The following is a 26773-nucleotide window of genomic DNA, read 5'->3' on the forward strand; positions in this document are numbered from 1 at the left end:
AAGGGCCTCCACATCGAATGACACGAGGAGATCAGTTGTCATGTCAAAATCTATTTCAGGTAGGAGGCGTAACACGTCGGTTGTATCCTTTAGATAAGTTGGCATCTCTTGTACCAAAGGGCGCAAGAAAAAGTCAACAAACGTTGACAACGGTTCAAGAACTGAGCCTATGCCCGATATTATGGGGCGGCCAGGAGGTGGTCTCTGTTCTTTATGCACCTTTGGCAGGGCATAAAAGTAAGGGGTTACAGGATGTGTATTACACAAAAAAGCAGCTTTTTGTCGTGTGATCCACCCTTCAGATAATGTTTCCTCAGTCATGATGGAAATCGTCGTCTTAAGTTCCTCAGTTGGATCAACATCCAGGGGGCGATAAGATCTCACATCGCTCAGTTGGTGAAGACATTCCGCACGGTAGGGGCTAGTGTCCAAAAGGACAATAGCCCCACCTTTGTCTGCTGGTTTGATGGTTAGTTTTTTATCTGCAGACAATGTTTTCAAGGCCAGCTGTTCATCCTTTGGAAAATTATGGAACACAACCTCTTGTTGTGTGAAAATATCTTCAATACTTTTCTCAATGGCTTGTTCGAAAGCAAGAACCTTCGGGGCATGGAGTTGGAAGGGGGATTAAAGGTGGATTTCCTCTTCAAACCTGTGTTGGTTTCCCTGGTCTCTTCCATTTCAGAACCCTGTTTGTTTGCAAAGAAGAAGTGCAACCTGACTTTGCCCAGAAATTTTGCTCTTCGTCATCGTGCTCCTCAAACTCCTGGTTGAGGTCGTCGGGGTGCTGTAGTGCACTTGTGGTTGTTGTTGACCTCTTCTCTTGCCTCTGAACCGTCCCCGGCCTCTGCCTAAAAAAGGCTGCCCAGAGAAATTAGTCAGGTATTGAGGTGGGAAGGGCCCCATGTGTGGTTGAAAGGGGCCCATTTGTTGTGGTCCCATATGTGGGGGGAAAGACGGCCCACCGAATTGCCAAGGATTGGGGGGCCACCAAAGTGGTGTTTGATTATGTTGATTGCCCCTCCAGTTGCTACGAAAATTCTTCCTTCCTCGGCCTCTTGATCTTGGACCCTGATTCGTGGACCCAGTGTCACTACTCGATGTGTTGTCCTCAGAACTCGAGGTTCCATAGCTGGACCCATTCTTCCGCCCATTGGTAGTGAAGTCAGGAGGGACATACGTCTCACTCGTGTACGGGTGTACTTTGTCAAACTTGAATTTGTCCAGATCTTTTCTAAATTTTTCAATTTTACCTGACAAAGTAAATTCCTTAAATTCTCTGTTGTTTTTGTTGGTTTCATCCTGATTCTTCTGGAAAGCTTTACTGGAAAGAGTGTTTTTTATGTGGGATTCTAGAAGTTGAATCTCAACCAGTATAGTGTCTGCGATCCTCTTAGAGGTTTGGATAATGAGTATGAGCCAGTCCCTGGTGCATCGCCAGGCGATGAGTGACCAGCTCTTAAGAAACTCTTTATCCTTTAAGAAAAGTCTAGGACTATTGGTGACAATTAGTCCAGTAGGTGCACATGTGTTACGTAAATACTGTGCCATTACTGTTCCATGTAAGGTGCTACGTGTGTGTGATTTCTTTAAAGTCAGAATTTTACCCCATTCATCTTCATTGCTAGTAACAGCAGTTGGTAATGTTTCTAATAGATCAGGATGACTAGTCAGAGCAAGTTGTAAATCATCCTCATCAAAGGAGAGGCCTTGATTTTCAGCCATATTCAAAAAGCAGATTTATAAAAGACAGCACTGGCCTCCGTTGGAAAGGTTGACTTTTGTCACAACGTTTGGGACTCTGTCCAATAAAATACAGAAAGTGGTCAAACAACATTGATCCATCCTAAACTCCGATCAAGTTGCAATACAGACCCCTCTCTTCTCTTTTAAAAGAGGAACCAATCTGAGAGATCGTTTGGTTTATACAAGACCGCGTACAGAAGAACCCAGGGCTCTGGGTTCTCTCTGGGACCTTCCTCCAGTCACAGGTCATCATCCTGTGGGTCATGCCATTCCTGTCCACAGACTAAGAAATCGACTGAAATAGACATAGGGACCACGAGACCGTGGATTCAGACTAGATTCACGAACTGCAACAATGATAACCTTGTCTATCTCATCACATGTCCCTGTGGGCTTAGATACGTAGGGATGACCACCCGGAAGATCAAAGTCAGAATATCGGAGCATAAGAGCACCATAAGGTGCAAGAGACAAGCCACCAAATTAACAAAACACTTTCTGGAGGCACGCCATCCATCCACGCCGTTTCAATGGACAGTCATTGAACAACCTCACATCCCGCACACATCACTGATGTGTCCAAGTTTCTCCTACACAAAGAACAAAAGTGGGCTTTTAAAATGGGCACAAATCGTGTGGGTCTAAACGATGACATACCCTGGGCTACCCTATGAATTGCATTAAAATTCATCTCTGCTACTAGTGTAAAATTTCGCACTGAATATAACAATAATTACTGAGAATTGGAAAGTGTGTCACTGTTTAGGATTTTGTCTTTTGGTGTGATACTCACACTGCCCTGGCATGTGAGTGTAATTTATATGATAGTCCCCAAACTCCATCTTACAGGTACAATAGAGGAATGAACCACGTCTGTATGAACTGTTTGACTGTTAAAGAAGATGCTTCCTCCGTTTTTCTTTCCTTGTTAATGTGCGCTTAAAGACCTTTTGGTTCACAATATGCACGCACCAGTTGTAACAGCGAGTGATGAAAGCTTGGCGATCCTGTAAAATTATGCACTATAATTATGTGCTAAAGTCTTCTTTCTTTCAGTTTTAAAAAAAAAAACCTGTTTTGAAATTTTTCATAATCGAGCACTATTTGTGCTCTGTATATTTGAAAAGTCCTTCAGCTGGTGACATCGTATTCCTGGTGTTCTGATTGGCAGTTCCTTCGGCCAATCAGATACTCTGGTTAAACAGCTCGGGGATCACATGACAGGGAATCGGCGAATGACGCGCAGCATCATATACCACAGCCGATGCCGGTCTCTGTACCTCCCCGATTGGCTTGGACGCCGATTACAGAAGTACCGACGTAAAGGTAGGGTGCTTACCGAGAGAGCGCATGATTACTTTGATAAATTTATCGGTAGGCGGTAAGACATACCCCGTGCTTGTCCTGCGCGGTAGGTATATTCATGCTGGGCTCTGCGCCTTTGGCGTGGCAGACATTTTGCCTCTAACAAACAAAAGCCAGAGCATTTTAATTGTCAGTCAAATTTGTTTAAGGTCAAATGAAGCATTATTTGTTAGCGAGTGGCACGGATTAACTTGTGTAAACAATCACGAAGGAGTCGCATTTTCAGCTAGCTATGTTTTTGCCTCCTTCTTCTGTAGAGCGGTGCTTCCCCCTTTTGTCCCTGAGCCGTGGCCAGATGGGGTGAGGTCTGTACATCTTCCAAGCTGGGTAAGATGTTTTTTCTCCTTTGGCATTTTCAATTTATCCATTGATGAGATACCAACATGCAATAATAGGTTGCAGTAGGTGTATTTGCTTCTAACACTCATGACTAGGATTATCGAGTTTGGACCTAGCATACCATCATAAGTGTGTGAACGCTTTATTCACTGACAGAATATCTATTCTAATTCCCATGTTTTCACCATTCCTAGAAACCTCTCTTGACTTGGAAAGGTGAAGAAAATGATGCGGACACCTAGTGGATTCAGGTGATCTCTGTATCAGTTTTACTAAATATGGTTTTGAGCACAGTTTTTGTTAATTTATCACTTGGTTTGCAGTAGCTTTCAGTATAAATGGTCCTGATGAAAGCAATGACATAATGTGTCGCTAATTGCTGAAACATGTTGACCTCACAGTACATCTAGACAATCCAAAAATGTTGTGGTTGTCACTGACTACTTTTTAACATTGGTAGAGTGGGTAGCACCAGAATAAAAATCATTTCCAGTACCCCCTCATCCAATTTTAATACACACTTTTTCCGATGTTTTCACATTTTATTTTTTGCACTGCAACATCAGTCCCCGCCTTGAATACTGTAACATCCTCTTAAGAGAGAAGTAAGACCACAGTAGTTCTGTCTGATCGGGTGAGAGCCATTTTATGATCTAGGCACTCCCCGTGAAAGACAAGTGGCACCTTCAATGGTGGTCTTTAAGGAAACCCAAATGATGAAGGGCGGTTTCGTGTGGTGACTGATGGGCATCCTTACCTGACCACTTTGTGGGTTTGGTGTAGGGGTGACCTTAGATTATACACTAGGCATGGGGTTTTAGTTCCTTGTTAGTTTATATTTGGCGTTCACCTCTTCCTTTTCAGACCCTCTGATATTTTTTGTAGTTTATCTCAAGCAGGCACCAACAGGGTGCCTTGGGAACCCCGCTCACCGGTGCTCCCCTCATAGCAAAATCGGTACCTGCAGTGTTCCTCTCCAAGCCCCACTCGCCAGGCTTCTCTTCGTAGGGAACTCGCAACAGGGGGTCACCCACTGTGTGCCTGGTATGCCCCCCTCACTGGGTCTCCTCTCCATTGCTGGCAGATCAATGAACGGGCAGTTGGGCACGAAGCGAAGCCTCAACGGGCCCCACTCTCAGCCAGGCATCTGTCGCCTGACTTCCTCTTCACTTCCCCCGGTGGCTTCAGGCCGCCGAGGGGCTCTCACTTTCCACCGGGAGCCCCGCCTACAGACAGGTGCCAACTTGCCTGACTCTGGCCACAGGGATCATGGAGCAAAGTCTCCATTGGTCCCAAAATCCACCTCGGAACTTCACGAGACACAGTAATGTGAGGTGGACTCCCGCCTGAAGGTCGCCGCAACAGTGTCCTTTTTGTCGGTTTCCACCAGGCTCAGTCCTCCCTCCCACAATCAGGCCCTGCCTGACTTCCGGTTTTGGGGGCCGGATCTTGCAGGCCCATCGCTCATGAGCGCAAATCAATAAACGATCAAAGGGGCTGCAAAAGTCCCCTCACAGGCCCCGCAGCAGTAGGGGATCTGGCCACAATGCTCCTCACACCACCAGTAGTTCTAGCAGCACCCAGCCGGTCCTACCTCTGTAACCACCAGCAGGGGCAGGCAGCACTCCTCTCCCACACGTGCACAAGCAGCATGCACACCAGGTTTCCCTGGACAAGAGCAGACCATTCAGCTGCCAAGCACGGCAGTAGGTTAGTCCCCCCAGTGGAGGTTCCTCCTGGCAGTCTGGCAGCCTGCCGGCCTTAAGTAAGCACAAAGTTCCACACCTTCCTGGGGTCACCGACCCAATATTTATACTACATGTCTTCTTTGTCCTGCCCTGGCACAGGTCATGGGACCCAATACAAACCAGTTCTGGGGGGGCACTTAACAAGCTCACAACAGTCCCCATTGTAAGTGTAGGCTCTGGCCCCGGACACACCACAGGGGGGGCAAAACAGCATTGTACAAGGCAGGCACAGACTTATTCAGGTTCAAGCGGCTACTCCTCCATCTACTCCAAATGCAGATCAGGCCCATTCACCCAGCCCCTCTGGAGCCACTGCACCTCCCCAGTCTTTGTCACTCGAGAGCCAGACATGCAGCACACATCAGGCAGGCACAAAGACACATAGCACCCAGAAATGCCCACTTCTAAAAGTGGCATTTCTAAAATAGTGACAATAAATCCGTGCACACCATTACCCAGCATTTTTTACCACTATTCCAAACGTACCAAACTAGATCACGCTCCTCCTCTCAGATCAGGAATTACCTTGAAACACTTATCAGGGAATCCCCAATGCATTCCTATGAGAGGGCAGCCTCACAGTAGTGAGAAACCAAAATGGCTGTTTGTCACTACCAGGACATGTCACACAGTTAAGGCACATGTCCTACCTTTTACCTACAGCGCACCTTGATCATATGGCTAGCTAGGGCTTCTTTAGGGGTGACTGATATGTATTAAAAGGGGAGTCACAGATGTGGCACCCACTTTATGTGTCACGTCACAGTGGCAGCAAACTGTGCGTGCAGGCCCTGCAATGGCAGAGGCCTGGGACAGGTTTGAAAGGCTACTTTGGTGGGTGGGGCAATCAGTGCTACAAGCCCAGCAGTGGTACAAAAGGGGGTGTAAAAGGGGGTGGTGATGGACGGAGCATCTGAATCAATCAAATACTCACACCCAGTCAAAAGATCTGGGTTTAATCCATCACCGTTCTTTAGCCCACTCTGCCATCCCAGATCAGACATGGCTATATGCAAATCAGTCTGACCCTGTGCCTCATGGGAACAGTCCAGCCCGAACTGCCAAGCTATGTCTTCCCTGGACCGGAAACAAGCTTCCGAGGACCGGTTTCTGGCATTCCAGCCATCCTCAGCCCGGATTGCTTAAATCCAGTGGCAAAGTGAGCAAGGGACTCACGTCTGAGCAAACCCTGCCACACTTATGGCGGCCAAAAGCGGTACAAAAGGGGGTGGTGATGGACGGAGCATCTGAATCAATCAAACACTCACACCCAGTCAAAAGATCTGGGTTTAATCCATCACCGTTCTTTAGCCCACTCTGCCACCCCAGTTCAGACATAGCTATATGCAAATCAGTCTGACCCTGTGCCTCATGGGAACAGTCCAGCCCGAACTGCCAAGCCATGTCTTCCCTGGACCGGAAACAAGCTTCCGAGGACCGGTTTCTGGCATTCCAGACGTCTTCAGCCTGGCTTGCTTAAATCCAGTGGCAAAGTGAGCAAGGGACTCACGTCTGAGCATACCCTGCCACACTTATGGCGGCCAAAAGCGGTACAAAAGGGGGTGGTGATGGACGGAGCATCTGAATCAATCAAACACTCACACCGAGTCAAAAGATCTGGGTTTAATCCATCACCGTTCTTTAGCCCACTCTGCCACCCCAGTTCAGACATGGCTATATGCAAATCAATCTGACCCTGTGCCTCATGGGAACAGTCCAGCCCGTTCTTTATCCCACTCTGCCACCCCAGTTCAGACATGGCTATATGCAAATCAGTCTGACCCTGTGCCTCATGGGAACAGTCCAGCCCGAACTGCCAAGCCATGTCTTCCCTGGACCGGAAACCAGCTTCCGAGGACCGGTTTCTGGCATTCCAGCCGTCTTCAGCCCGGCTTGCTTAAATCCAGTGGCAAAGTGAGAAAGGGACTCACGTCTAAGCATACCCTGCCACACTTAATGCGGCCAAAAGCGGTACAAAAGGGGGTGGTAATGGACGGAGCATCTGAATCAATCAAACACTCACACCCAGTCAAAAGATCTGGGTTTAATCCATCACCGTTCTTTAGCCCACTCTGCCTCCCCAGTTCAGACATGGCTATATGCAAATCAGTCTGACTCTGTGCCTCATGGGAACAGTCCAGCCCGAACTGCCAAGCCATGTCTTCCCTGGACCGGAAACAAGCTTCCGAGGACCGGTTTCAGGCATTCTAGCCGTGTTCAGCCCGGCTTGCTTAAATCCAATGGCAAAATGAGCAAGGGACTCACGTCTGAGCATACCCTGCCACACTTATGGCGGCCAAGAGCGGCCAGCAGTAGCATTCAATTTACTGGCCCTGCATATATGATATATCACATAACTGGGGACTGATAGGTAAATTAAATTAGCCAAACAGGTGTACGCCAATATTACCACATTTACCATAGAGAGCACATGCACTTTATACTGGACAGCAGTGATAAAGGGCCCAGAGTCCTAAAACCACCACCACCAGGTCAGAAAAAATAACAGAAGGAAGGCAAAAAGTTCAGGGATGATCCTGCAAAAAGGGCCATATCCAACAAAGCTGTTTCCGGAAAAGAGCATTCTTCGTCTTTAAAGCAGCCTTGTTTTCGACAGAATGTCCAAAATTCATCTGTTCATCAACCTTCCTGTAGGCAGCATCACAGTAAGGAGGGCAGATCTGATGCTTGCAGGGAGCCAAAGAAGTCTAAATCTCCCAAGAACAAGCTCTCCTGACTATCAAGAGGTTGGCCAAGACTTTGGAGTTGAAGGCAAGATTTGCCATTTCCTTCAGGCTTGGCTACAACCTATTTCAGACTTTTGGGCGCTTCAGATGGTCAGGCTGGGTTCCAAAATCCAGTTTACATCTCACCCCCAGGAGTCAGATGTGAGACCAGCCCAATTGCCATTAAACAAAGACAAGCAATTGACCATCCAGCAAGGAATAGAGGCCCTGTTGCTAAAGGAATAGTTTTCGGACATTCTTCTGGCTTCCCGGGGTCTGGGGGTTTAGTCCATCAATCAATCAATCAATCAATCAGGGAATTGTGAAGCGCGCTACTCACCCGTAGGGGTCTCAAGGTACTGGGAGGGTGCAGCACTGATCAGTCAAAGAGACCACGTCTTTAGGGTCTTCCTGAAGATGTGAAGAGTGGGGGCGTGTCTGATGTTGATTGAGAGCTCGTTCCAGGTCTTTGTCGCGATGTGTGAGAAGGCTCTTCCTCCCATTCTGGCTCTGCAGATGAGCGGGGTTTCCACAAAGGCAAGGTCGGTGGATCGTAAGTTTCACTTGGGCATGTGGAAGGAGATTCTTTTGTTGAGATATTCAGGTCCAGAGTTGTGGAAGCATTTGTAGGCGTGGGTGAGTATCTTGAAGGTTACTCTCTTCTCGACAAGAAGCCAGTGGAGGTCCCTGAGGTGTTGGGTGATGTGTTCGTGTCGAGGGATGGCGAGGATGAGTCTAGCTGCAGTGGTCAGTTTTTTTCTGGAGCTTGCAGAGCTTAGATATGTTGATCCCATCACAGAGGCTGTTTCTGAAGTCCAGTCTGTTTGTTATGAGTGTGTGGGTGATAGTCTTATTGATTCGGGGGTATCCATTTGAAGGTCTTGCAGAGGATGCGGAGGATGTTGAAGCAGGTGGAGGCGACCGCGTTGATCGGTTGGGTCATGGTGAGGGAGGAGTCGAGAATGATGCTGAGGTTCGGGGCATAGTTTGTGGAGGTGGGGGCTGCTGAGGGCAGTGGACCACCAGGTGTTGTCTCATACAGCGGGGGAGGGTCCAATGATGAGCACTTCTGTCTTCTCCGAGTTAAGCTTCAGGCCGCTGCTGCTCATCCAGGATGCAACGTCCTTCATTCCTTCCTGGAAGCTGAGTCTGGGGGTGAAGGGGTCCTTAATGAGGCAGAGGATGAGCTGGGTGTCATCGGCGTAGGATACTATGTTAAGTCCATGCTGTCTGATGATGGCGGCGAGGGGGGCCAATAGATTTTGAAGAGCGTGGGACTGAGCGATGATCCTTGGGATACTCCACAACAGTTGATCCCAGTGGGTTTGGAGATGAAGGGGGGAAATCTGATTCTTTGGGTTCTGTGGGTGAGGAAGGAGCGGATCCAGTCGAGTGTGGTTCCCTGTATGCAGGGTCATGGAGTCTGTTGGTGAGAGTGCGGTGGGAGACGGTGTTGAAGGCTGTAGAGAGGTCAAGTAGGATCCGGGCCGAGGTGTGGCCTAGGTCAAGGAGGGTGCTGATGTTGTCTGTGGCGGCGAGTAGGATGGTCTTGGTGCTGTGGTTACTGAGGAATCCGGATTGGAAGGGGTCGAGGATGGAGTTCTCTTCGATGAATTTCTTTAGTTAGCCATCATTTTCCTAGTCCAGAAAGCACCAGGGGGGTTTCAGATGGTTTGGGATCTGAATCACCTGAATAGGTTGGTACAGACCTTTCCGTTAAAGATGGAGACCCTGCAATTTATCATTCGGTTGGTGTGCAGGGAGCCTTGATTGGTATCTCTGGATCTATAGGACGCTTACTACCATGTGCTGATAGATCTTCTTCAACCATAGTTTTTGAATTTTTGCATCAAGGAACACCACTTCTTACCATACAATTTGCTCCTCTTTATGCATAAGTCTGCTCCTTGGGTGTTCAACAAGGTAGTGCTCCCCCTTGTAGACAGACTCCTTGCATCTCCTGGGTAGATATCTTCATCCTTACCCAGACAACTGGCTTCTTCATGCTCCCTCAAAACAGCAGCTGCACAGAGAATTGATGTCAGTTCCATCCCTGGTTTCGTCTTGTGGGTTCCTGCTGAATTGGGAGAAATGTGAGCTGGAGCCGGTGCAGGACGTGATATACATTGGAGAAAGATTCTGAAGAGATGTCTACAGGATTTTCCTTCCAGAAGTCAGGGCCTTGACTATGTAGAGGTTGACATCGTAGGCATTGCAGGCGCAGTCCCTGATTGTCTGGCAGCCGTTGAAGCCTGAGTGTCACTTGGTGGTGGCAGTCTTTATAGTTCCTTGGGCCAGACTGCACCATCATCCTCTTTGGGGCCATCTTCATGAATTTTGGGGCACAAATCCAGAGTGTTTCAATCAGCTGGTCCCAGTCTCCCTCTCCATCAAAGAGGAGCTTAGTTGGTGGCTTCTTCCCAAGTCTGTGACCAAGGAGGCAGAACTCCAACCAACCCTCCAAGGGTGTTGTGAGAAGATGGCCTGCTATATGCTGTCTACTAATCAAAATGGGCACCTGGCACCAGTCCAAACAACCCTTATGTTGATTTAAGAGGTCAAAGATAACCTTAGAAAGCTGTCCAAGTGGTAGGTGTGGAGAGCAGCCTTCAGGCTTATTCTTGAAGGAATATTAAGCAGCTTGTTTTACCAGAATGCAATTTTATTGACTCATCATCTACCCCCAGGGAGGAGTTAACAACCCACTTTTCACTTAGGGATAAGATTAGTGATAAGGGGAACAAGGAAGTAAAGGACTCTGAAAAAATAGTAGAAGGATGTCTAAAACTGGTTTCCTGGAACATAGCCGGGCTAAAAAATAAATTGCTTACTCCCGAGTGGGCCGCCTTCATGGCAAAACATGACATCTGCCTGATGCAAGAGACCAGGGCACTGGAGGAGAGCACAAGCCCGACCTTTGCAACATATGATGTTCTGGCAGTGTCTACAGGCAGAGGTCGCCCATCGGGTGGGTTATCAATTTGGATAGGCTCTAATCTGGGTATCCAGGTGTTAGGTCCTGGTCCCCAGTCCTCTTTTGCTGACCATGTCCAGACATGTCACATGACACCCCGGATATATAAAAAGGAGTCTTACCCTTGTGTCCATGCTTGTTATTGCTACCTGGTGGTTCCTGCATTCTGGCTCCGGTGTTTTCCCTGTTTGATGGCTGTTGTCTTTACACGGGCTCGTGTGAAGAATTGGAGGATTCCTGCTGAGTACAAGTTGTTCCCCTTTTTTTTCCTTGCTACCCTTCTTGTCCCAGTCCCTGGTTATTGGTCCTCTCCGTGTTTTTGCTAACCTGCCCCATTCCTTAGCGAGGGTTCGTAGTTAGTCAGTGTTCTTTAGTTTATTCCCTTCTTTTATTTAGTTTACATTCCTTAGTTTGCTTTTTGGACCGTGGGGGTTGAACATTCAGGGGCCCCTGTCTGTTATTTACCCGTTTTTCGCTGTCCTCCTGTTTTGGAGACGCGGAGTCCCGGTCGCGAGAAACGCTACCAGTCCGCATCGTTATGCGGAAGTGACGTTTTCGTCCATTCCGCGAAGCAAACCCGGCTGGGTTTGTTTACTTTCCTTCCGAGCGAGCGGAGGAAAAGACGCGTTCTCGCTGATTCCTCAGCTAAATTCATAGCGCCCGATACAGAGGGGTTTTTTCAGAACCGAAACTGGGGTCTGTTTTTTACCCTGTATCTTCTTGATTTAACCTAACCAAACACCCTTACTCTGCTAAGTTAAATCCTGTCAGGAGGTACCTGAGAGATGTTATCTCGGGGGTGTACTGATGGACAAACTCCTTGAAGCTAAGCCTGCATTATCTTCCGGTAAGTGTCTGTGACAATATATGTTGGATATCGGTATTGTGTTGCCAAAGAAGGACTGGGGATTGTATAATTACAGTAGGGTGTGTTTTGTGTTCCCCTATTCTTGCAGGTGCAGAAGAAGGAGGCGGGTGTATCTTTTAAACCAAGATAACGGGTGGAAGGTTTGGTTACCTTTTTGTTTCCACCCTCTTTTCTGGTTCAGCAGCTTACTCATGTGTACCATTCAGTGAGTGGTTGGTGAGTCGGGGAAGGGGACTGGAGTATTCCTCGTTCCTGCAGTGTGTGGGTTGGGCAGGAGTCCAACAGAATAACAAGCCCACGTTTTAATACACTGCCCGAACTTGGATGGATGAGGCAGGAGGAGGGGCTATGGCGGGCGCAGAAGCTCCCTCCATGTTAGATATAATGGGGGCCCTTGCTGCATTACAGGCGCAAGTACAGGAATTAAGACAGGAGAACGTAGGGTTGAGGCAAGAGCTGGTAGCTGTAAGGGCTCAGGCCCAGGCCCAACCTAGAGCGCAAAATCCCGTTATACATCCGGCTACCTTTCAATATGGGGGAGCAGGACAGAGTAATCCCGGGGGAGGGACACCTGTGGCAATTACCGTGAATTCCCCTGTTCCGGTACCTTTGGCCCCACCTGAACGGTTTTATGGAGACAGCGGGAAATACGGGATGTTCATGAACCAGTGCCAGTTACACTTCATATGTAGGCCTGGTGCTTTTCCAGACGATGCTGCGAAGGTGGCCTTTACTCTCTCATATCTGGCTGGTACTGCTGCACAGTGGGCTATCCCCTTAGTGGAAGGAAATGACCAAGTATTGAGAGATTATAATGCTTTCAAGGAGTTGATGAGGGGATTGTTTGCAAAGCATGCATTTATGCAAGCTAGTGATTCGGAATTACTAAAACTACGACAGGGGCGACAGGATCTTCTGACATATATCGCGTCTTTCAATAGATTGATTGCAGAGACACATTGGCCTGCTGATAAGCGGACGTCTTTATTCTATCAGGGTCTTAACGACGATCTGAAGGATGTGGTATCGCAAGTCGTAGATCCCCCTGAAGAGTGCGCCGCTTTCATTGACTTAGTGGTTAAGTTGAACCATAGGTTGTCAGAGCGACGTGGTGATCGTGGTCGTTTCCAGGTGTCCAGAGGGAGCTTTATAAAGACCGAGGTGAAACAGCAACCCAGTGAAGCCAAACCAGAGCCCATGGAAATAGGAGGCGTTAGGGGGCCCCTCCTTCCTGAAGAAAGAAAGAGACGTAGAGATCAGAACTTATGTCTCTATTGTGGACAGGGGGGGCATTTCGCAAGGGAGTGTCCCGTTAAACCTTCTGGAGCTGGTTATGGCAAAAAGGTGGCATATGTAAATGTGGAAAGGGCACACCTACTCCCGCCAAGCAGAGCTCAATATGAGGTGTTGGGGGCAGTGGATGTGGCACCCCGACACTTTGTAATTACAGCACAACTACTATTGGCAGAATACCAAAGGGTGCCTGTTTCGGTCTTATTGGATTCAGGGGCCACGGGCAATTTTATTGATATCTCCCTTGCAGAGAAGCTTGGCGTGCCTTGTCGGTATAAAGAACAGTCAGAGCCGGTCCGAGCGATAGACGGAACTGAGTTGTCATCAGGGTGCATCACTAGACAAACCCTGCCGCTTCACTTGTTATGTGACAATGGTCACTCGGAAAGTGTGGTGTTTGACTTGATAGACGCGCCTTCCTTTGGGTTGGTTCTGGGGGTGCCTTGGCTCCAGGAGCACAACCCTAGGATTGATTGGGTACTTCGGCGTGTCACTCTTGATTCGCATTATTGCTTGAAGCATTGCTATGGCGAGGCTAGTGGGAAGGTCCCTCCTCTATATTGCGCCGCCATGGAAGAGAAAGGAGTTCCGAAACAGTACACGGAATACGCCGATGTGTTTGACAAGGGTCGTGCGCAGAGTCTGCCGCCACATCGGTCGTTTGATTGTAAGATAGACCTCGTGGAAGGGGTTCCCCTGCCTTGTAGTAGAGTCTATGCACTGTCTGAACCCGAGGAAAAACATCTCAAGGAATATCTGGATGAGATGTTGGCGTTAGGTTTTATCCGTCCCTCTTCTTCGCCTGTCTCTTCGGCGATCTTTTTTATACCGAAGAAAGAAGGCACTCTTAGGGCGTGTGTGGACTACCGGACACTGAATAAAGCCACTATTAAGAACAGGTACCCTCTTCCGCTCATCCCCGTGTTGCTGGATCAGCTCCGCAGGGCCACAGTATTCACCAAGTTGGACTTACGTGGAGCATATCATTTGATCAGGGTGAGGCCCGGTGATGAGTGGAAGACGGCTTTTAAAACGAAACATGGGTTGTATGAATACTGTGTGATGCCGTTTGGCCTGTGTAACGCGCCGGCGGCGTTCCAGTATTTCATAAATGAGGTCTTGAGTGAACATCTGGACAAGACGGTGATTGTCTACTTGGATGACATCCTTATCTTCTCGGAGACTGGAGTAGACCATTCCACCCATGTGCGACAAGTGTTGCAGAAGCTGCGAGAACATCGGTTATATGCCAAACTGGAAAAATGTCAGTTTGATGCGAAGGAGGTAGAGTTTTTGGGGTTTCTCATATCTGCTGATGGGATCCGAATGGACCCTAAAAAGATACAGGCTATTCTATCTTGGCCAGTGCCCACTACGGTGAGGCACATACAGGTACTTTTGGGGTTCGCCAATTTCTACCGGCGTTTTATCACTCACTTTTCGGAGATTGTTGCACCTATGACCCGCTTGTTAAGAAAGGGGGTGTCCTTTGAGTGGACCCCGGAGGCACAGGGGGCTTTTCAGTTATTACTGGAGACCTTTACAACTGCGCCAGTACTGGCTCATCCTGATCCGTCATCCCCCTTTTTTGTAGAAACGGATGCTTCTGCCTGTGCAGTTGGTGGGGTTTTGTCCCAGAAGGAGGGAGGCACAGGAGATATGCACCCTATCGCTTATTTTTCGAAAACATTGTTGCCGGCCGAACGAAACTATACAGTAGCGGAGCGTGAACTGTTGGCGGTAAAGTTGTCGTTTGAGGAATGGCGTCACTACCTCTGGGGGGCCCGTCATACTGTGACCATCTATACAGATCACAAGAATCTAGAGTATTTTAGATCGGCCCGGGCCTTGACACCGAGACAAATGCGATGGGTCTTGTTTTTCAATGAATATGATTACGTAATCACCTACAGACCTGCCGCTCAGCAGCTTAAATCGGACGCTTTGTCTCGGATTCATGTCAAACCAGAGGAAGTGAAGGCAGGGAAGGAAACTAGACCTATGCTTGATGTGAATAGGATTGTGGGAGCCGCTTCGGTGGAAGAATTCGCTTCCAGGATTAAAGATCTTTTGCGCAACATGGACTTGGCCCCGTGGTTGCGCTTATCACAGGTGGTGGCTAGAGAGGGGTTGTTATATCAGGGTGACAGGTTGTTCATTCCCCCGGAGTTGAGACCTAGGGTGGTAGAATGGTGTCATTCCTCCTCTTTAGTTGCGCACCCAGGAATTGGGAAGACAAAGGAGTTGTGTCTGAGGTGGTTTTGGTGGGATACGGTGGCACAGGATATCCAGAAGTATGTGTCAGCTTGCCCTGTGTGTGCCATCAACAAGCCCTCGCATAGTAAGCCCTCAGGCCTTCTTCAGCCGTTGGCAGTACCCCCTTCCCCTTGGCATACTGTTAGCATGGATTTCGTTACGGACCTTCCCTTGGTCTCTGGCTTCACGGCTGTTTTTGTGGTCGTAGATTTGTTTACCAAGATGGCTCACTTTATACCGCTCCGTAACATTCCCACAGCGAAGGAGATGGCCTGGGAGTTTTTGGTTTCGATAGTGCGGTTACATGGGTTGCCCACCGCGGTCGTCTCAGACAGGGGTGCGCAGTTTGTGTCTCACTTCTGGAAGGAACTCTGTCTGGTGCTTAAGATGGATGTGCGCTTGTCATCTGCATACCACCCCCAGTCAGATGGGCAGACGGAACGCACCAACCAGACAATGGAACAGTATCTGAGATGCCTGACTACGTCCCTCTCGTGTGACTGGGTGAGGGCTTTGCCTATTGCTGAATTCGCATATAATAACAGCGTACATTCGGCCTTGGGTATGACGCCATTCTACTGCTCTATGGGATACCATCCCAAAGCTCTTGCCATTCAACCCACTGGGCACTTGCCAGCCATTGATGACATTTGTAAACGTCTGGGAAATATCTGGGAGACGGCCAGGGGTTGCTTACAGGATGCTAAGGAGGCTATGAAGGTCCAAGCTGATCGCCATAGGGTTCCAGCTCCCGGTTATAAGGTGGGCGATCAGGTTTGGTTGGCTTCCCGTAATTTGAAACTACCGGGTTCACGTAAACTACAACCCCGGTACGTAGGCCCATTCCCTGTGGATAAGGTAGTCAACCCTGTGGCGATAAAGCTTTTACTACCTTCGGACTATAAGATCCATCCCGTGTTTCACACCTCCCTACTGAAGCCTTTTGTTCCCACAGATCAGGTTCTGCCCCCTCCTACCCCCGTACTGGTGGATGGCGAAGAGGAGTTTGAGGTACAGGCCATTCTTGATTCAAGGAGGAGAAGGGGTAGGTTGTATTACCTGGTAGATTGGAAGGGGTATGCCCCGGAGGATAGGACGTGGGAGCCAGCTGGAGGTGTACATGCGCCTCGGTTGGTGAGGTTATTCCATAGACTGCATCCCCGGAAGCCGAGACCTGTGGGGAGGATTGTCGGGGGGGGGGTACTGTTAGGTCCTGGTCCCCAGTCCTCTTTTGCTGACCATGTCCAGACATGTCACATGACACCCCGGATATATAAAAAGGAGTCTTACCCTTGTGTCCATGCTTGTTATTGCTACCTGGTGGTTCCTGCATTCTGGCTCCGGTGTTTTCCCTGTTTGATGGCTGTTGTCTTTACACGGGCTCGTGTGAAGAATTGGAGGATTCCTGCTGAGTACAAGTTGTTCCCCTTTTTTTTCCTTGCTACCCTTCTTGTCCCAGTCCCTGGTTATTGGTCCTCTCCGTGTTTTTGCTAACCTGCCCCATTCCTTAGCGAGGGTTCGTAGTTAGTCAGTGTTCTTTAGTTTATTCCCTTCTTTTATTTAGTTTACATTCCTTAGTTTGCTTTTTGGACCGTGGGGGTTGAACATTCAGGGGCCCCTGTCTGTTATTTACCCGTTTTTCGCTGTCCTCCTGTTTTGGAGACGCGGAGTCCCGGTCGCGAGAAACGCTACCAGTCCGCATCGTTATGCGGAAGTGACGTTTTCGTCCATTCCGCGAAGCAAACCCGGCTGGGTTTGTTTACTTTCCTTCCGAGCGAGCGGAGGAAAAGACGCGTTCTCGCTGATTCCTCAGCTAAATTCATAGCGCCCGATACAGAGGGGTTTTTTCAGAACCGAAACTGGGGTCTGTTTTTTACCCTGTATCTTCTTGATTTAACCTAACCAAACACCCTTACTCTGCTAAGTTAAATCCTGTCAGGAGGTGCCTGAGAGATGTTATCTCGGGGGTGTACTGATGGACAAACTCCTTGAAGCTAAGCCTGCATTATCTTCCGGTAAGTGTCTGTGACAATATATGTTGGATATCGGTATTGTGTTGCCAAAGAAGGACTGGGGATTGTATAATTACAGTAGGGTGTGTTTTGTGTTCCCCTATTCTTGCAGGTGCAGAAGAAGGAGGCGGGTGTATCTTTTAAACCAAGATAACGGGTGGAAGGTTTGGTTACCTTTTTGTTTCCACCCTCTTTTCTGGTTCAGCAGCTTACTCATGTGTACCATTCAGTGAGTGGTTGGTGAGCCGGGGAAGGGGACTGGAGTATTCCTCGTTCCTGCAGTGTGTGGGTTGGGCAGGAGTCCAACACCAGGCGACTCTAATCCAAACAAAAATTCCCGGGATATTATCCAGTGTGTTTTGTTAAAACCTCCAAGCAAATCCCAAGTAGCTATAATAAACATCTACTCGAGGCCATCTAGGAATGGGCAAGAATCGAATACAATTAAAGCCCTTAATTCCTTTATCCAGGCGTTAGACCCCTCCATTGCAATAATTCTCAGCGGTGATTTTAATTGCCAATTTGAGCCGCTGGGTACCCTGGAGCTGGGCGAACAAGATGAAGTGGATGCATTGTGGCATATCCTCGAGCCTAATATTACCCCAGTTTGGGCATGGACCCCGTTGGCGCTCCAAATGAAATCTTTCACCCTTGCAACGTCCTTGCGGGCGTGCAATGGAAGAATGGACCCCGATCGCCCAGGCATAGCCACGTTTAATAGAGCAAGCAAGATTTCCATGATTGACTATGTTATGGTGGAAGCGAAAAATTGGGATAAGCTGACGGAATTCAGGGTTGTGCAAAGGCATGATAGCGAGAACAATGCCCTGGTTTTAACTTTCAAACCCGGGTCCTTTGGTTTAACAAACCCCGTCCCTAATCCTGACATGGCGTTGCCTCCACTTATGGTGTCTAATAATAGAAGGAGAGTTAAATGGCCTCATTTAGCAGATTCACCCTCACAGCTTGCAAAAATATATCAGCTCGCAATTCCCTTCATAACTCAGATGGATGACTCGACTTCCCGGCAGCATGCAGTAGATACACACAGGCAGTTAGCAGTGGCGTTGGGGGAAGTGTTTTACCCTGTAAGTAGAAGTAAGCGGCGCGTTCCGAAGACGCATCCCTGGTTTGATGATGCCTGCAAGAAATTAAAAAAGGAGCTCCTTGCGGCAATCAAATCCAAAGATAAAGCGAACATCAGGGCAATTAGACTGTCGTATAAAAAGGAGATCACTAGGGGTAAGAGAGAGTGGGAGGAAGCCAGGTGGGAAGAACTGAGAGGTGCCCTCCTGACAAAGGATTCCAAATTATTTTGGGCAATAGTAAGCTCTGGCGCGAGAGAGGGAGGAGAAACTCTCCTACCAAATATTGCAGTTTGGGAGGCGCACTTTGCAGCGCTTTACACAAGTCCGGAGATTGGCACCCTTGAATATATAAACAGGGCCCGGATATCAGAGCCAGATAGTGCCCCTGGGACTCCATCGACCTCCGACCTCCCGCACGAGTGTCAACTGCGGGGGGCCCCGGGCTTGGGCCACCAGACGGACCAGTAGGATACCAGATAGAGGACGGGCTCTGGAAACATTGAGAGCATCTCACTCAAGGAAGTGGAATCTGCGGTTGCTAGGCTGCTCCCAAATAAAGCCCCAGGTCTCGATAGGTTACCAGGCGACCTTTTCCGATCCCAGTCAAAAATCTGGGCACCGTACCTTGTTGTATTGTTTAATGTGGTCCTCAGGGGAGCTAAGCTTCCGGACTCTTGGGCAGGCGCTGAGATCGTCACCATTTTTAAAAAGGGATGCCCTTTAGTTCCATTGAACTACAGGCCGATTAGTCTTTTGGATACTACCCAGAAACTAATGGGCCGGATCCTCCTGGACAGATTATTGGGATGGATGGAGGAGTTCGAAATTTTAACCACCCTCCAGGCCGGTTTTAGATCTGGAATCTCGACCCTGGACCAAATTTTTAGGCTGCAGGTCCTCTTTTGGAAGACAGTAAAAGTAGAGGGTGGCAGCCTCTACCTCGTCTTCGTAGACCTGCGGGCCGCTTTCGATCTTGTGCCCAGGGAGAGTCTATTGAGGGTCTTGAAAGAAATTGGCCTCCCACCCTATCTACTATATGTCCTGAAGCACTTTCATGCAGGGAATTAGGCCCAGGTAAGGTGTGGGAAGAACGGAGAATTATCAGCCCGCTTCCCTGTAACCAGAGGTGTACGACAGGGCTGTGCCCTGGCCCCTACGCTCGTCAGTATTTACATCAATGGTTTGGTGGGGGAATTAGCTAGTGTCAGGGATAGTGATGCCCCGTGGTTGGCCACAGGTCGGGTGCCCGCTCTGATGTTCGCAGACGATACCTTGTTGTTGTCACAAACATCAACGGGCATCCAGCAGGTTCTGGATGGGTTAGTTTCTTTTTGCGCCTCGCGGGGCCTGGAGATAAACTTGGAGAAGACCAAGTTTATGATCTTCGGTTCCCCGAGGCGCACCCGCCCTGGCCCTGTGCTAAATGGTACCCCGCTTGAACGGGTGAGAACCTTTGTTTACCTGGGCATCACCTTGACTGAAGATTTTGGTTGGGGTCCACAGGTATCTAAATCCACCCTGAGACTCTTGCAGATCGTAGGGGGTATAGGCAAGTTTCAAAAAACAACCCAATTTAAGCCAGTTGCCCCTGCCCTCGAGATCTATGGTGCCCAAGCTAGGCCAGCTGTGATGTATGGTGCTGAACTCTGGGGTTATACGAACACGCAAAGCCTCCTCAAGGTGGAGCAGGCCTTCATGAGGAACTTGGTGGGTCTTCCCCAGAGTACCTCGCTCACACCCCTGAGATTAGACCTAGGTCTAGAGCCCATTACAGAATTGATAGCCGCTCGACATCTCCTGTTTTGGAGAAGGCTCTGGACTGTACCGGGGCTTGTGGATTATAGAGCTGAATTTTCTGTAGTTTGGGGGCGGTTGAAGAGCAAGAATACACCTTGGTTATTACACATTAAAGTCTTGCGTACCAAATTGGCCTGCCCCAACTATGGGAGACCCCGGAGGAGAGCTGCCCAGTGGTACAGAGAACAGAGCTATTGGCCTCTTTAAGACATTATAACCTAAGTTTGCTACACAGCTCGACAACCATGGGCAGGCTGACCATAGAATTTCTGCAGGTCAAACTCGTACCCAAGAGGGAGGAATTTTTGGACCTAATACAGCCTTCACTAGCAAGAAAATTGTACACTCAATTTAGACATGGCTGTCTGCCTATTGGGGCACTGACTTGTACATGGGCCGGACGAGAAGATGGAACCTGTCCAGCTTGTAATAGCAGTAAAGAAGACATTGCCCACGTTTTGTTCTTCTGTCCAGCATATAGTAAAACACGGAGATGCTGGCTGGCACCGCTGTGCAGAAATTTGGGACTAAAACAATGCGCACAAGCCTGCAGAATCTTAAGACACGACACCTCCCCCCTTATTGTGTTTTCGGTTTCCCGCTTCCTATATGGTATGTGGCGCAGAAGGTCTACCCTGATTAACTGTGATAAACTGTGATGATCGTTACCTCTTTTTTTTTTGTTGATAACTCACTGTTTAATAACTTTTTAACTCAATTTTCTTAATTATTTATGTATTTTTTCTCAGCGCATGTATGTATTTTATCTGTACTTTTATGGTCTATGACCAAAATAAAGTTATCAAATGAATGAATTTTATTGTATTGGTTAAATGAAAGGAGAACCACACAGCTGTTATAGGAATATATATTATTATAACACACCTAAAATACCTCACAGTGTCTGCTACATGCAGATAAATTCAAAGTGCATAATACTGTAGCACTAATGCTAGTGGGATCCTGGGGGAGACCAAAGCATATACTATAATAGTGGTATAAGAACCACAACTCAAGTCAAGACAGTGTTTAGAGGATGTAGAATTGCTGGGACCCCAAGGAACCACCCAAGGTGAGTAAGTAGGGACCCCGCGGAGGACAGGTGTGGTGTGAGAACACGACCGCTTGCTACGTACAATTCAATGGGAGAGTCGTGGTTGCAGTTTTAATGGTTAAGGACCCTTCCAGTGGATTACGAGGAAATCCTTTGGAACATAGAAGGTTGGATAGCCACCCCACCCATGGATACCGAAGTACCAGAGTTACCTATCCCAGGGAAACCGGGTGCATAGGGCTGAAGTGGTGTTGGAAACCGCTGTTGTTCTCAATGGAAGTCTTCAAATAAATGACACTGCTGGAAAGAAAAAAAGTGTCCAGTGGAACCGACAGGTGGATTCTTGATGGAAGGACCTGAAAGCAGAGGGGACAGAGTCTGGGTCACTTCAGGTGTGACCAGAGGCTTGGTAGATGAATGCCCACCAATGTCAGGTGCTTCAGGTGTGAAGATGGAGACCTTGGCTCTACAGCTGCAGGGACCAGGAGATGTCGAGGATGGCCAGGAGCTGGATGCGAGCTGTCCCACGAAGGATGTCGAGTGCTGAGGGGTCGTGTCAGTCGGGAGCACCAAGAAGCCTTGGCAGCGGCAACCCATGAGGAAGGTCAAAGAAGGTTATGCTCTGGCCCTGCAAGGAGCAGAAGACTCACCACAGCAATGGGAGTAGGGGCAGGTCTGGGGCAACCAGGGCAGCCCAAACAAAGTAGTGCTGTCCCTGAAGTTGGGAGGGAACCTCTAGCAGTTTCACAAAGTCACAGCTTGTAAGACACAGAGTCTGAGGAGGCCAAAGTCCTTTGTACAAAATGTGTGCAGAGATTGGGGCTATTGATAGCCCAATGCACTTGGTTGGGGGAACGCCAGCAAGCATATGCACTTTCAAATGTACGTGATGCACAGGGGATTGGATTATGCGGTCCTCACAAGGGATACTGGCCTCAAACTTGGTGAGAGGGCAGCTCGACCTCAAGGAATATAGGAACCCACCCCTCTGTTGCTGGAGCCTTCAGAGTCCACAGGAGCTCAGTATCAGCAGGCCAATCAGTTGCGTTACAGTGCCTGTGAATACAGGGGAGTGACTCCTTCACCCCAAGGGAGATACTTCAATTGCCCTTGATGCTCCACGGTGTAGGAAAGTAAGATCTGCTTCTTAGGGTTACCCCCACTTTTTGCTTGATGTTTCACTGTTTTTGACTAATCTGACTGGGATCCTGCTAATCAGGACCCCAGTCTATCTGCTTTCTCCCTAAAATTGTTATTCATGTACTTTGGTACACTCCAGACTGGATACTGGGGTACCCTTATAAGTCCCTGGTATATGGTACACATGTACCCAGGCCATAGGTACCCCAGAGAACTACCATGGACTGAAATATGTATTATGCCACCCATGAGAGGCCATGCAAAATGGAACTACAGGTCTGCTACTTCAGCCTGTGTAAGATGGTGCTTACACCACGTATGTTAGATATAGGTTCACTATATCTATAGGTCACTACACCTAAAACTTATAAGTCACCCCTAAAGCAGGCCTTAACAATCCTTAAGGCAGTGTGATGGGTTTTTAGTTAGAGGGTGCCCCTGCACGAGCAGAGCCCCTCTGCAGCCTTCGGAGACCCGGGTTGTCTGTGACTTAACCGGACATATAGAAGGAGGTGTATTATAACCTCACAGTAAATGCTATCTCGAAAACAGCTGCATAAAACGATATTGTGTTTGGTATCAAACACCTTGGAATCATACCTCCACACCAGTAATGGGTGTGGGAGGTATGATTCCACCCTTCAGAATGGAGCTTCGTGGGGTCCCTGGTCTATGCAGTGCCAGCTTTCTCGACCCAGACAGCACAAAATGGATGCAGCCGATCAGAGACACATTTCTGCCCTCCTGCTGCTGAGCCAAGCTCGAGCAGGGGAAGGCAGCACAATAGGCATCCTGTCACAGGGAGGTGTTACCACCACCCAGACAGGATTTATTGTATTGGGGCTGGGTGGGTGCAATCTGAGAGTTAGATAGCGCTATCCCCGGATGGGAGAAGCATCTCCAAGTCGCACTCTGTTAAATATTTTCAATAAAGTTCAATTCATGTGAATTTTGAAATGTTTTATTCTTCTTAATACTTTTCTTGCTTGTTCATGAAGTACTACCTTCTTCGGTAATATCCATCACTGCAATGATGGAATAACACTGGTGGGAATCTCTCCACCCTTTATACATAGACTGTTTACTGTCCATGAGACGTTGATTTGAATAGTCCTTTTACATCATGCAACAGTCTCAAAAAATTCCCTGACGAAGGGCAAAGCCTGAAATGCATTGGGCAGAACATAAGAATTATATTCAAATATATGGATATTACTGGAGAAAGTAGTATTTCATGAATAAGCAAGAAAAGTATAAAGAAGAATAAAACATTTGAACATAGCAATAGCGCTAGCTAATTCATCTACCTATCATCATACTTAGGAAGATTCACTAACCAGCACCAACGAGCATATCACATTCAGGTTTACTCAAGCAACACTTTGGAGTGTGAAAGTCCTTTTTCCATTTGGAAAGAATCATTGCACTCTGAGAGCGCCTGAAAGCCTGGACTTGGGGCACATTTGGTGTCCCAGTGCATAGTCCAGCTTAAACCAGTTCGGGGAGCCATTGGCTCCTGCTCTGGTGTGAAACTGGACAAAGTAAACGGGTGTATCCACCCCTCTGTCCTGACCCCCTCCAGGGGGGTCCCCTGAATCTGTCCAACCCACTCCTGTGGGTGCAAAAGGGCTTACCTGGCTGTAAGACTTTAGATTTTATGTGGACAAGATTCTACAAGAAAAGACCACAGACCTTCAACCGTCTGGACACTTTGGACTTTGCTGGACTTTGGCTGCGCCTGACATTGTCTCCCTCTACGTCCAAAGCTTTGTCTCTGCCCTTGCTCCATACAGGCTCTGTGGTGTACTAAGGACAACCGAAGAATCTCCCTTGTAGTGAGGGAGACACTCCCCTGCAACTGCAGGCACCGTAACGCAACTGACCGGCCTGCTCCTCCTGAGCTCCTGCAGACTCCAAAGATTTTAGCAACAAAGGAGGTGGGTTTTCAAAAGTCCCTGAGGTCAATCTGCCCTCTCAGCAAGTTTTAGGCCAGTATCTCTCTTGAGGACTGCATAACCTGAACCCCTGTGCGCCAGTCCATTTGCAGTTGCATCTGCTTGTTGGCGTTTCCCGAGCGTGTGCATTGTGCTCCGTGTAGTCCTGCCCCAGAGCAGTACTTGCACCAAAGAACTCCGGCCTCCTCACACCGAGTGTTCCGAGGGCTGGTACTTTGCAATCTTGCTCAAGGTCCCCTCGCGACTTCTGGCCTGTGGGTCCCTCTGAGGGTCATCTTGATTTCAGTTGGACTTTCCTGGTTGTGCCAGACGTGCCCTGAATGCCCATTGCTTGGTGATTCTCCTGGACTTTGCTGGTCCACACCGTAACCTGCTTGACCATCCTGTGTGGGGGTGCTTTTGCCAAGGCTTGTTGGTCCTCCCGCCGTACACCGACCTCTCAGCACTCAACATCCTTCCTGACAGCTCATCTCCGGCTCCTGTTGTCCTCAACATCTCCTGGTCTTCGTGGCTGCAGAGTCAAGCATTCCTTCTTCGCACCTAAAGCACCTGACATCGGTGGGCATTCGTCTACCGAGCCCCTGGTCACCCTGATGTGACCCAGTCTCTGTCCCCTCTGCTTTCAGTTTACTTCATTCAAGAATCCAGGCTTGGATTCCTCTGGACCCTCTTCACCTTCACACCAGCAGTACTTCTTCACAGCCCTCCATTGAGAACAATTGCGGTTTCGAACACCACTCTGGACCTCTACACCTGGCTCCTCTGGGATAGGTAACTGGGCTATCGGTATCCACGGGTGGGGTGGCTCGCCAACCTTTTTTTTCTTTTAATTTCAACACATTTTTTATTTTATTTTTTCCAAACGACATTACATACAACACATATAACATACAGTCATCATTGCTTTATCGTTACAGGATTACAGCCAAAACTTGCTAGTAAGTTCCAAAGGGTTTGCTCGAAGTCCTCCTAGAAAGGTCCTTAAACTTTAAAACTGTAACCACAACTTTCCTATAGAATTGTACCGTGTTCGTGTTAGCACACTGCACCCGTCCTCCGTGGGGTCCCTATCTACTCACCTTGGTTTGTTCCTTGGGGTCCCAATGATTCTACATTATCTAATTACCAGGCCAACTTCTCACATTGGTGTGCAGCATTGCGATTCAAGCCTGGATTGTTTTACCAAATAAATCTCTTTGCATTGATTAACTGAAAACCACTAAAGGTTTCAGGCAGATATAATACTTAAAGATTAGAATAAGTAAGTTCCACAGAACTTAGGGTTGGATAGTTAAGTGTCTAGCACACCCTTTCTCCAACCTAAGAGAGTTTAGTTCCCACTACGTTAGGTAGGTGCATACACCACACCACACTAGTTATGTCTTCTCAAGGAGAAGCCAGTGGCTCTCTGCCTTCTAGGTACAATGAGACGAATCCACCGACACAAGAAAGGCGAAAAAGGAAAATGGTCTGGTGTTGGATGTGTTCCCTACAATGGTGGAAAGCACGTTGTGTTCTTTAAATAACCCTCATACACCAAAAGGGCCCTTGGTGTCATGCTTCATCATAGGGGTCTTTGTGCCCCTCTACAGACTGCGGAGTGCTACTAACCAGCAGGTACGCAGGAGCACTGATGTAATCACTATGTGTAGTGTGAGAAGGTTGTGAGTGGAAGGGTCAGGAGTGGATGGTGAGTGAGTTATTAAGAAATACCTGGCAAGGGAGGAGTAAAAAGATTTTTAATATACCTCCATGTTGGTATTGTTAAAAAGAGTGAGGGGGAGGTTTGGTGTACTTAATGTACATAACCTCCTGCGTGCGTTGACATGTTTCGAAGCCACAGGCTTCTTCTTCAGGACGGGTGCACAGATCCCTACCCTACTCACATGCGACGGTCTAATATCGTCTTTACATATGGAAGGTTATATGTAGAATTGATGTACAAATGTAGCCAAATGTGCCTACTATGGTGAAATGGACTGGAACAAGGTAATACCTTAAATGTTGATTTGCTATATAGAAGCCAATGGCATCACGAGCCTTCAAAAACAGAGGGGAATTGGCTTTCAATAAAGGCTCTGTTTGTGTGTCAGGTAGTAAGCTTCAGTTGTTGCATCCTATTTAGATTGACCTTGAAACTCAGACACTCTCCCAAATAAATCTAATTTGCTCATCAAGTGGGTATGAGAAGTATGCGGTTGTGCGACAGCAACCATCACATCATTTACATACATAGATAACTTCTAGACACAACAAGAGACATTTTACACTCTTGGAGGAGCAGAACCCTTACTTGGATGGGACAGTTGGCAGCGGTGAAAATGACTGTATTGCCAAAAGTATTATATGGTATTCAGACCTTCCCACAGCAGCCACCCCCAAATGTGATTAGCCAAATGCAAGATCTTATAG

This window comes from Lissotriton vulgaris, chromosome 1_1, assembly GCF_964263255.1.
Source record: "Lissotriton vulgaris chromosome 1_1, aLisVul1.2, whole genome shotgun sequence".
NCBI lineage: Eukaryota > Metazoa > Chordata > Amphibia > Caudata > Salamandridae > Lissotriton > Lissotriton vulgaris.